The following is a 12,831-nucleotide window of genomic DNA, read 5'->3' on the forward strand; positions in this document are numbered from 1 at the left end:
ACACTGAAGCTCACGTCGCCTAAGAACCCCAGGGTCACAAGCCGGTGTTCTCATAGTGCTGGTCCCAAACCCGAAAAAATGTGGGAGGTTAAGGTCAGGAAAGGCATCTGGTGTAAAGACCCACACCAAATCAATATGCAGAACACAATAATCTACTCTGGCAATCCTTTAAACAAGGGGAAAAAGCAGAAAGAAGTTGCTCTGCCATTGTACACGAATTTAAGTTGTTGGATGCTGGCCAAAGACAACAGTGGACGCTATAAATTGTGAACTGTGCTCTTGCTCAACTCTCTAATGTTGTAGCCTCACTTCCCAGTGCCGTTCCTTCATTTGTAGCTTTCTAAACCAACAATCAGACATAAACACCTACTTCACACTGCGCCTGACCCATTGTGTGGAGGTGGTGGATGCATATAGAATTATAGACCCCTGTTTAGCTGTCATTCATTTGTTACTTAACTATTCATATAACCGATGCATACAGAGCAATGTAGTGTCTCAGCGGTCCTTGGAGACACTGCTCGAAAATGCTGCATACTGAAAACCAGCTAACGCTAGTCAAGGAGAGAACTCACAGTCCATCTGTGTGCAGTATGTGTACCCTGCACTCATTTTGGGGTGCACATAGAAATACAGAAGAGGTTTGCCGTTTGAGGAAATGTATATTCAAGTATGAACTGACCTTTGTGTTAATTAATAATAATTTTATAGACAGATTTCAGAGTGTACAAAAATCATTAACTGCCAACAGTGTAAGAAAGCGAGGGAATAATGCCTGCCAAAAAACAGCATTAGTATCTTGTGTAATCCATTGATCAAACCCACATCGCCATTAGCCCCGCCTGCCTCTTTGTTTCCAAGCTTAGCCATGTGCACCGTTACTCATAGATCCCATCATTAAATCACTTTTCTTTGTCCTGTTGATCTGAGTTTTACTGACTTTTTTACTTGTTTTTCTTGTTTGTATTTGTTTAAAAAAAAAAGTCATTTTCAGATAGAATTTTAAATGTGGATTGGTTTTGAACGATGTGAAACAGAGCTGGATGTTTCAGCTCACAGTTGTGGAATGGCACATCTGGAGCCTCTCCGAGTGCCCTGGAGGCATTGCAGAGAGGAACTCCACTCCCCGGCTCCATCAGAGGTGGTGAGGAAGAAAGGAGACAGAGTTTGAGGAAATAAGAAAGAAGAAGGAGGAGAGAGTTGTAAGATAGAGTCTGATTACTGTTTAGCAGCTGTTCCATGCGCTTCCTGTTTTTATCAGCCTTCAAAGAGAAACTTTTTTTTCATAAATCATCAACATCTCACAGAGATTTTTGTTCTACATATAAGAAAAAATGAAACAGATTATTCTCTATGTGTATAATGAGAGTAAATTGGACCGAATCATAAAAAATCTGCAAATGTTTACATAAAAATGATGAGTGGGGTGAAACTGGTTTCTCTGATCTTTTTGAAATCAAACAAATGAAGTATTGAACACTTTGTGATGATATCAAGTTTGAGACTAGAGGCAGCGTGCAGGCAGAAATAGCACAAAGCTCCAGGCATCCTGTGTGTGTGTGTGTGTGTGTGTGTGTGTGTGTGTGTGTGTGTGTGTGTGTGTGTGTGTGTGTGTGTGTGTGTGTGTGTGTGTGTGTGTGTGTGTGTGTGTGTGTGTGTGTGTGTGTGTGTGTGTGTGTGTGTGTGTGTGTGTGTGTGTGTGTGTGTGCGCAAGAGATGATGTGGAAAAGGGTTCTTTCTGGAGGCACAAAAGACGATGCCTCATTTGGATGTAGTTAATTAGAAAGGCTGATTGATTTGATGGCACTAGTGAGGCGGGAAAGCAAAGTGCACTGGTCTGTGAAGGAGTCCATGCTTAGGTCGATTTTTACGCCCTCCAGGGAAGCTTTAATAACAACATTAAAGGCTCTAAGAAGAAGCCCAGTCTGCTAGCTTGTGCTGTGTCCACGACACAATCTAACAGCAGTTACATGAACCTTTAACAGATGCATTTCTGCTTGTTCTTAGGAAGAGTCCAGCATTAATGACATAAAACATTTGTAATACTTAGAAATATTTTTACTATATATATATATATATATATATATATATATATATATATATATATGGGTGTGCACTTTGTCAGCTTTCATATCAAGGGAAAAAACATTTAACCATCAATTTCATTGGGACATTCACAGTTTGTAAGACTAAAACTATAAATGGCTGTGAAACAATATGTTAAATGAATTTATTTGCTGTTGATATGAAAATGTCTCACATTAGACACAGTATAAAGACAGGACGATGACACACCTATGCTATTCGGGGCCTCATTTCACATATTTTTCTTTTCTCAGTACAAACTGCCCACTTTAGCACCTTTTTTGCCCAGAGATGCGTATTTTGTAATACGAGCAGCCTGGCAATGTCTTGGTGAAATAACCAACACTTTCCCTCTGAAGACGTGGTGTTACAAGCCTGGGTATTACTCTCAGGTGGAGACGGTATCACACCTTCAGTGAAAGCACATGTACGGTTAGTTTATTAGACAATGTTTCTGTGGCTATATCATATTACAGTGCTTTAGCATAGTCATTGAGACATTGCTTTGGAGAGCTTGTGATGAACATCTGTCTGCTTGCCAAAGCTCCACAGATCTGGAAATAAGTCAGGGTAAATGTGAATTGACAGAAGTTAACGCTCACTTTAGCTAGTATGAAATGGAAGGTCAGAACACGGACTCAGACTATTCAGAGGTGATTTAGAACATCTAAGCAGCAGTTAATAACGACACAATGTGCTGTCTCAGAGGATTCTGTCTTATATTCCGCCCCTGGGTTTAATTGATTTTTTTAAATATTGCTTTTTATCGACATTGTATACTACATCACAACAGTGATGATATAATTTGATATATTATGCCCACTGGAAAATGACTAAAATGGTTACATAATAACAGTATGATTATTATTATTATTATTATTATTATTATTACATAAAATTCATTTTATTTTAGACCAAATTTCAACACAATATATGATAATATATTACATATTTTGCTTCAGCTGATGATGAGAGGGTTTAACTAACCCATATCAAAACTGCAGCTATTATTCTGAGATAACATATGGCAAAAAACATAAACCCATCTGTGAAGGGCTCTGGGTTAGATGCAAATGAATATTAAAATGCATCATGCACAGCTCATATAACAAAACATGTAATATTTATATACTTGTGGTTCACTTGTGGGAGTTAAGGCAAATGGTTTAAGCTATTATTTTGACACTTACATATTACTGGGCATGAGGAAGTATAAACTCTACATGAAACCAAGTGTTATTTAGAGTGTTTTCTAATAACTCTGTTAAAATTGTAATTAAATTTGATTTAAAAAAAGGTTAGGGAATATGTTGTATATTTCTCAGATTTTGAAGGTGAATGCTTTCACACAATACTTGTGTGTACCTTCATATACAGGGACAGTTATGGATATATGTGTGAGCTAGCTCTCTCACCAACAACAAACAATAAAAGTCAATCATTTTCCTGACATACAAATTAAAATAAGCGCTCCTTGGAGGACTGTATTACTCGAGTGGTGTGTGCTTATGACAGCTTCATCACAGTAGCATGAAATGCGAACCAGACCAGTGGGACACTGTTGTTTACCTTCAAACCATTACTATCTATTGTCCTTCATAAATCATTCCTTGCATTTCCTCAGCCTGTATTTTTTTTATTCTGTGTCTGGTGCTTTATTAATTTTTTCACCCTTCATGCTTTACTGAACAAGATGAGCCCCCCTCCACCAGACCCTTGGTATCGTCACAGCACCTTGTCATGTGCAATTGATTTTGCTTTGTTGCGTTTGGTGATCTTTCTGGCACTGTCCAAAAGTGTTGGCATACAGTTTGTTGCTTATTCAAGGGATCACATAGTCTGAATTGGATAATGATTCATCTCTGTAGCTCAAAGTCAGTAATGGACATCTTAGTTTATGTTGTCATTTACGCAAGTTTAGTCGTGATAAAAACTAATAACATGCTTATTTGTTTGTGTGTTGTTTGGGTTTGGGTTGTTATTGTGTGATTGTACTTTGATCATATCTAATTTGAAGTAGAAGATCCTAATTTGTGTATATATATATATATATATATATATACCGTATTTTCTGGACTATAAGCCGCACCTGTATATAAGCCGCATCCGCTCTATTTAAAAAAAAAAAAACAATAAAAAAAGATATACAAGCCGCACCTGTATATAAGCCGCATCCATTTTATTTAAAAATATATATATAAGATATGCAAGCCGCAGATATTTATGTTGTTAGATTAGACCATTTAGAACTGTAAATGATGTACATGTTTGTACCTAAATAGATCCTTTTAACACGGCAGCAACTTTGCTGATTAAAACTGGACAGAACCAAGAGAAAATAACCACTATTTATTTATCTATTTATCTGTTTGAAATCTGCTTCTACTTCTATCTGCTAAAGAAGAAGTAGCGTATTCTTCTTTGCATTTATTTTGTCTTCGTTTTTTTTATAATTCCGGTTAGCACTCCCCCTAGCGGTGGAAGAAAAATCCACAGAATAGAACCTTTGTATAAGCCGCATGGTTCAAAACCTATGAAAAAAGTAGCGGCTTATAGTCCAGAAAATACGGTATATATATACAGTATATATATAGACATTCACCCACACACGCACACACCGGCCATACAACGGCCTGACAACCGGGAAAAACCGGGGGATTCAGTGTCTTGCCCAAGGACACTTTGGTGGACACAGGAGGAACTAGGGTTCGAACCACTGATCTTCAGGTTCATGGGCGAACGCTCTACCAATGGAGCCACCTTCCTACCAACTTAATGTTTAGATGATGAATGAATTATATCAACATCAGCAATCAAAAGACCAACTTTATTCACAAAATCATGCTGCAATCCAATGATTCTGAACTGAAGTGTGGAAATGCTCTAGCAGATTTTTTTTTTTTTTCGATAGTGGCACATTTCATTTCAATGAAAGATAGATCTGAGGTTTGAGGCAGATTCTTTTTCTGCTCCTGCTGCGGAACGCATACGTCTCATACCTCTCATAATTTATTAATACATATATAATGCATTGCAAAATGCATTCTCAGACAATTTGATTTGATCTGTTTTTATTGTCCTTCAGCAAAAATAGTGGATTACCACAATATTGACTTTGAAAACTTTTAATTATATTTAGTTTGAACAGCTCTTGATATATTATAGGTCAGACCTAAAGCTTTCCATTTAGGTTGATTGGAAACTCAAGCCACTTGCTCAGGTAGTTTCCTCTGTAAACAGGCTCTGTTTTACCCAGGTTTTTCAAGAGGTTGGGACTGAATGTCATCCTGGTTCCTCTTAAGAGTCTGTGTTTTTGAGATTCTGTAAATGGATGAATTTTGATTGACTGCTTATTCTTGATGCACCTGTGACCTTTTAAACCAATGAGAGTCGAAAATGAAGGAGCTACACGATGCTCTGGGATGTACTGACTGTTTTCAGCAGATGGCAAGAGCCATTTTAAATCCCACTGGAGACGGGAATACTCTACACCACCCCTTTGTTCCCCCACACACTCCCACATACACTGTTGATGTGATAAAAATCAATCTTGCTGTGACAGTGCCCCCCCTTTCCAGCAGCTAGGAGTGAACATTTATTGGCCTAAATTAAGATCTGACCCAGCACCTTTTTCTCAGAGGAAATAAAAAGTTGAGCAATGTGGAAAGCCAACATCGGACTTGAATGTTAGGAAAATGAAGGTTTCCCAATAGATCGCAACAGCAGAGGTGTCTGACGAGCATGCTTTATAATCCTCAGGTATAACATTAGTTTCTGTACTGAGGACTACATATTAATAAAACTGGTGGAAGAATTCCCATCTTCAACTAAAAATAATCATGTTGTGCAACTGCTCTAATTACAGAACAAGTAAAAGTGACATGTACAAATTTTACATGAGAAAATGTTTTGCAGTGATTCTGGCTTCTTGGATTCATTGCTAATAGTGTGGATGGTCCTTTTCATCTTTGGTCCAGAGTTGAAAGCACCCACTTCATCCAAATAAGATATGAAGAACCTGATTTTTTTGTGATCATGATCCATATTTCCACTGTGTCAGTCTATCCCAGCTGCCTCCGAGCTCAGAGATGTCAATGCTGCCTCAGAATAATATGAGCATGAGGCTTTTTTTCTGCATTATGTTGTTTTAAGTGACATTTGTTGATATACATTTTTTGTTATACTACTTGACTAAGGTTTCATAAAGTAATCCGTTGCACATGTGGTTAAATCAGCTGTACAATGAAAGTAGAAAAAACGAATTCCTCTTCTCTTATATTCATGGTATTTTGGGATTGTTAGTCGTGCAGATATCAGCTGTTTTATCTTCTGTTTGGAGAGTTGGATAGAATAACTAGCAATATGTCACATAGTATAAGTTGGTCTTATATTTGTAGTGTTGATGCTTGTAGCGTCTCTAAAGTAGTTTGACTGACAACAACCTGGAAAGCACCGTGGTCCTGAAGTACAAAACAGAGCAGTAAAAAAAAAAAAAAAGAAAAAAAAAATTAAAACCCAATTTTTAGAAAACGCAATAACAAAAAACAACATCTGAGAAAACAGGATTTCACAAAACGCATAAAAACATTCAAAGCATTCTGCAGAAACAAAAACAACTCTGGATTGTTTCAGCCCGGAGCGCTCCCCTCACCCAACACCTCATTTGCCTTCACTTTCCACTTGTTTTCACCCTCAACTTTCTTTGATTTTCAGATTTCTTATGTTCTTTCTTCATATTATATCATACGTCACCACATCCTTTTTCCGGTGTTTGTTGACCACCACAGCGTCCAGCTGGTTAGCCATCACCTGGTTATCAGTCCAGAAATCTTCAATGTTCTCTGCAGTATTGCAGTTACTTGGATATGATATTCCATGTATGCTTCCCACCTGTATCTTACTGGCTGCTTTTATGTGCTGGAAAGTCTCATGGGCATCTTCACAGTCTGCACCTGGAATCCAGTGGTAGACCACAGTCTTTAATGGCCTTGTGCTCAGGACCTGTTTTTGTGCTGCTATGATTATTGTTCCCTGCATTTCTTTCAAACCACCCTTTTCTATTCACTGGTAAGACGTGTTGATATAAGCTTTTTCTACTTCCTCTTGGTGATACATTGTCCATGGAGAGGCAGAGTTTACCATCTTGTGCTCGCTACCGGAGAAACAGCCTCCGTACTATTTTGTGAGCACAAGGTCAATGCCTCCTTCACTGAAAAATATTTTTGTGTAGAAATGGAGCAAACCAATAAAGCAACTTTTCATGCGTGTAAGGCAAACATTCAGACGGTGGAAGTGATGTTTCATTGTACAGAATTACTACTGATGCACTCCAGAGGAGCAATTAACTTCAGCAGACAGCACCAAGGATAAAAGGATTTCAGAGCTGTAGAAAAAACTTCAAGCCAAGGTAGGTCACGTACCTTTCAGGAAGCTTACAGAGAGACTCCAGAACTCAAACAATATAAGTGTCATCACAGTTCATGGTGATAACTACTGTTAAATTATGTGAAAAAAAACATTAAAATTTAATGACATGATTTTAACAAAGGATGGTTTTTTTTCCCTTTAGAACTGCAACGCTCAGATTCAGTTAACACCCTTTTCCCCACCCCTCTCTTAATCACACACTCAATTAATAAGTATTCATGCACAGGAGGAAAGCTTGTTGAATTTCACTGTGACTAACTAAGTGTTTTTTTGTGGCTGTATGTATTTATTTACAGACCATCTCAACAATGTTTTTTTTTTTTTGCAACACATTCAGCAAAATGCTTGGCGAAGGTTTTGGAACAAAAAGCAGATGTGTTCTGTGGCAGCCACCCCGTCTCTGCTGAATGCACGGAGAATGAATACCTCTGCAGTCATGGAAGAGGAGACGCAGAACCTTTGCATGTGATGGACATAACCGTTAAAAAAGGATCAATTACTGCTTATCGTGTGTAGTTATCGTGTGGTATAAATATAAACACATCTATAAATACACATGAACATTGTAAAAGAGCCCTGGTATATGTAAATAAGACCCTTATCTGATTTTCTGTTTTTTCTTTTTTATTGAGGGGACTCATCTGATTTTTCATTTTGGGTCTGATCTTCAATTAATATTTTCTGAAGTGTCTTGCTTGAGTTTAAGGTTCTACATTAGATGGATAATCAATGCAGACTAATAAAAGGTAAGGAAGGACAGACATCAGAACGTCCATAGCTTTGAGCATCGGTGTAATCAGTAAGCAGAGGCAGCTTTCCCCCAACCAGAAGGTGGACAGGACACTGAACTTCACTTCCCTCCCTTGGTCCTCTCATTAGGGTATAAGTGAAGAAATCCAAGTGCTGCTGTATATACATTTAATATGTAATAAAAGTGTTGTAGTGGGAGTGTGTTTCTGTGAATGTGCAGTTAAAAAAGTGCTACATAAATACAGACCCTTTACTTCTTTTGCCTTTGTCATTTACCTGCTCAGTGAAAAAGTAATCTCACTCTCGCTGCTCTGTATACCAAGGGTCTTCAACCTTTTTTAGCCCAGGGACCCCTTGGATGAGAGAAAAACAGAGCAGGGACCCCCTCTTGTAATTCTTATTTTTTCCCTTTTTTTAATGTGTCACATTTTAAGCCTGGCTTATAACAGTTAGATGTGTTTTATTCTGCTTATTTGACCATATTAACCAATTCCTGACTGGGTTATTAGCCTACATGTGTTTATGGTTGATAAAACGTTCATGCATATCATTATTGTTATTATCATTATTATGATTATGATTATGATTATTATTAGTAGTAGTAGTAGTAGTTGGTAATGAGGCAATATTTTCTATTATTGTTATTTTCCAACAATTTAACTTCAGGATGCCAGGTATGCCTACCTTAGTGAGATGACTGGCCCTGGTGAGTCGTACACAGCTTGTGTATTCTGAGAAAATGTCCGCTAGATAGTCTAGTTTAGTCACCCACAAATTATCACCGAAAGGCGCAGGCAGCACCATGCGCTTTTGGCTCACTAGAAAGTCGTGGATAGCTGTCCGTAATTCAAAGACGCGTGCCAATACTGATCCATGGGAAAGCCACATGACTTCAGAATGGTAAAAGAGCGTGTTGTGTTCCTCTCCTGTAGTGGCGCACAGAGACGCAAAGAGGCGAGTTTGTAAGGCACTCTTCTGAATACAATTGACAGCTTTTACAACAGTGTCCATAACGTTGGTAAAGTCAGCACTCATTTCCTTGGTGGCAATGGATTCTCTGTGTAGCATGCAATAAGTCCATATCACTTTGGGGGTGACTTTTTGACAAGCATCATTAGACCACTTTTCTGACCAGTCATGGCGCGCATGTCTGTACACACTGCGACATATTTTGCCCAGCTTATTTCGTTCACGTGAAAAAAGTCATCAATCGCTTTGAAAATCTCAGCACTTCAGGCAGCGTCTTGCAAAACAAAAACTCCTAGCACATTTCCTTTTTGTCAACAAAGCACACAAGAGCTGTGCGTCTTTGGACATGTCCACTGACTCATCCAACTGGAGCGCAAATCCCTCTGCTGTTTGCAGTTTTTCAATTAACTGCACCCTCACATCCGATGCCATATCCGCAATTCGCCGAGCAATTGTTGTGTCAGAAAAGGGGACAGTCTTCAACTTATTTGCACATTCATCATTCCCAAGCATGGTCTTGCACATATCAGTGGCTGCCGGCAATATCAATCGCTCAGTGATTGTGTTTGGTTTTTTACACTGAACAACGCGAAGAGCAACTTGATATGAGGCTCGTTTTTCCGCTCTAAAGTTGACGTTAGTCACATGACTCACGTCATGGGAATCATTGACGTTAGCTGTTAATGGAGTTTTCTCAATCATATAAAAAAAAATATAAAAAAAAATATATTTTTTTTTTTATTTTTTTTTTTATTTATTTTTTTTATTTATTTATTTATTTCTTTTAAACAAATTATTTTGGTTAAAATTGCCTTTATTTCATTTTAAGTTGGAGGACCCCTGCAGTACCTCCGCGGCCCCCCTAGGGGTCACGGACCCACAGTTGAAGACCACTGCTTTATACCATTCTAAATATCGTATCATACAGGTTGGCAAGGTTTTGTTTTGGAGCTAAATGTCACCAACTGCATGGCTTGCGTAGCTGCAATGACTTCCATCCTGAACAGTTTGTGTGCAGTCTCAATGAAATCTTCGCCTCCAGTATGGCCTCACAAATGTAGCACTTCCTGTTGTTGTTGTTGTAACAGATGACATATGCCAAAAGGTCTCCCGTGTACATTCCAGTAGTTTCAGGGGGCTGTCTGATGCAAGACACGTGTAGCTGTGAAAGTGAACAGTGAACAGTCAAATCAGATATTTGCCTCACAATTTCATTTGAATTGGTCACCGTGGTTAACAGTGTGAGTGTGGCCTGATTCAGGTATTGGAATCATATCAGAACACAGTAGATGGATAAATGATGGACACATCCTTAAAAAAGACAACTTTACCACTCTAGTAATACAAACGCTAGCACAACTGCATCACAAGCACTGGCAGTACAAGAATAGTGGAAAAAGTGATGCAGGCTGGACCGTAAAGGTAGAAGGGTATTCCTGGCTAGTAAGGAATGCTGTTGGTGTGCACATCCACCAAAATGTAATTTAATGAAATGTTTGGAGGAATTTAAAAGTATATATTTAGAATGAATAAATTACATTGTGTTGCTTTAATGTGATTTTTCTTCATTGTTCCTTATCATACATTGACAATGAGTGTGTTTACATGGGAAGTTTAATTCCTCTTTAATTCAGAATTAAAATTAAATCAGATTTAAAATGAATAAAAATTACCATGTAAACACCTAATTCCGAATGAAAATGGCCATTCTGAATTAAACTTAATTCCGAAGTAGGTGGCTGGTTTTGAAAGATCCTTAGTGTTCGTTTGTCTGGTGCACCATAAGAAAACCAGTGAAATAAAATCAATCCATCAGCCGGAGGTACACTTCTCTCAAACCACAGAGGTAGGAGAGGAATGCACACGGTGGTCATCAATTCAGTCATATTTATACTAAAAAGGGAGGTGTTCTTTGTGGTGAACTCCATCTGTGGAGCCAGCTGCGGGGAAAGACACCCAAACATCTCACACCCCCAGCCCCACATCTCCTTTGATTGCCTCCCACCTGAGGTGTCAACCCAGATAACAGATCAGACCCCCCAATGCTAAAACATCTGTTTCTCCCCATTGTCTTCACTTAACAAAGAGTAAATATCTGAACCATCTAAACCCTGAATCTAAAGAAAACAGTCAGGCCATAAACAGAGGCTGACTCTGTGACTAGATAAAAACAGCTGAACTATAGCTGAACTGCTGAATAGGAGATACATTTGCATATAGAGAAAACCACCAGTGTAAGAAAAACCCTTCAAACTCTTAAACAATTTCATGAAATCCTAACATTTTATTCTGATTTTAAATCCCAATAAAATAATTCCGCACTCATGTATACACTCATTCCGCTTTAAATTAATTCCGGTCTTTCAGCGCTGCTCGTTCCCTCGCCCGTCTGTCACGATGATGCTTATATTCCGCGCTGGGCTTGTTTTCCAAACAAAGTTTCAAGATGGCAGAACGCAGTAAACGGTGGTCAAGAGCAGAGACCATTTATTTAATAAATTGGAGGACCTGGAAATAATTAAAAGAACAGATGGCAGGAAACATAAAAATTGTGAGCTTTTCAAAGTTTGTTTTTCTTCCGGTGGACGTAACTTCCGGTCCGCCCCCTATCCAATCAGAACCTTCCCAACCCCCAGACTTTAAGCGGAATTGGATAAAGCCAATCAAACGTGTTTTACATGTAAACCTTAATTCGCAATTACTATTTCCATGTAAACTCGAAAGAAAATAGTTTAATTCGGAATAATTTAATTCGGAATAATTAATTCTGAATTAAAAAACATCATGTAACCGTGGCCAATGTCTTTTTTGCACACACACTACACAAAAATTTTTTTAATTAAAGCACTTTGTTGGATGCAGTTTTGTGCCACTTTAAAATATAAAATGTATTTACTTTTATCAATATGCTTAATCATCCTGAAAAGAACATCCATTAAAATGACAACAGTTGGTTTCCAACTCTTCCGTTATGATGGTGCAAAGTGTTCACTATTCCTCAGTTCAAAAGTTGAGCTGCAGTCAGAGCAAAACTAACCTTAATATACCTTCAAATTCTCATTTGAGTCATCGAAGAAGCTTCAAAAACTGTTTATTGTCTTTTAGAGATGGTGTATCGGGGGCCGAGCTTGTGTGGAGGTATCACCATCACAGATGACAGATGTGAGTATAAAACATTTAGTTATTTTTCAAGGGGCATACAAGGTCAGCAGTTCCATCTTTGTGTTGCTTGTGTTGGAGAAAAGCACCAGAAGAAAAATCAACTTACAGCTAATATCAAGTGAAAGAAAAGCAAACATTTGCTGGACTTTATCAGTGAACTGTAGATGATTCATGGCCTTCACTGCAGTCTTCATATTTTATTATATATATCATATACTACAGTATTAGTATTCCTCGAAAGCTAACAAACAGAGGTGTTGAACTATAATAGATAATTCGTTTAGGAATGGAGGCCCATCAACTTTAATCAAAGATAGAAAAAAGTGAATGAAAGCTCATTTAAATTTCGTACGACCATGTTGACTTTTATGTAGATAAGAGTTGATTTGCATATTGAACGCTTATGTACCCGCAGTGAAATCTGGCAACTTCGTGTTG

Source organism: Cololabis saira, chromosome 17 (assembly GCF_033807715.1).
Source record: "Cololabis saira isolate AMF1-May2022 chromosome 17, fColSai1.1, whole genome shotgun sequence".
In the NCBI taxonomy this organism is placed as follows: Eukaryota; Metazoa; Chordata; class Actinopteri; order Beloniformes; family Belonidae; genus Cololabis; species Cololabis saira.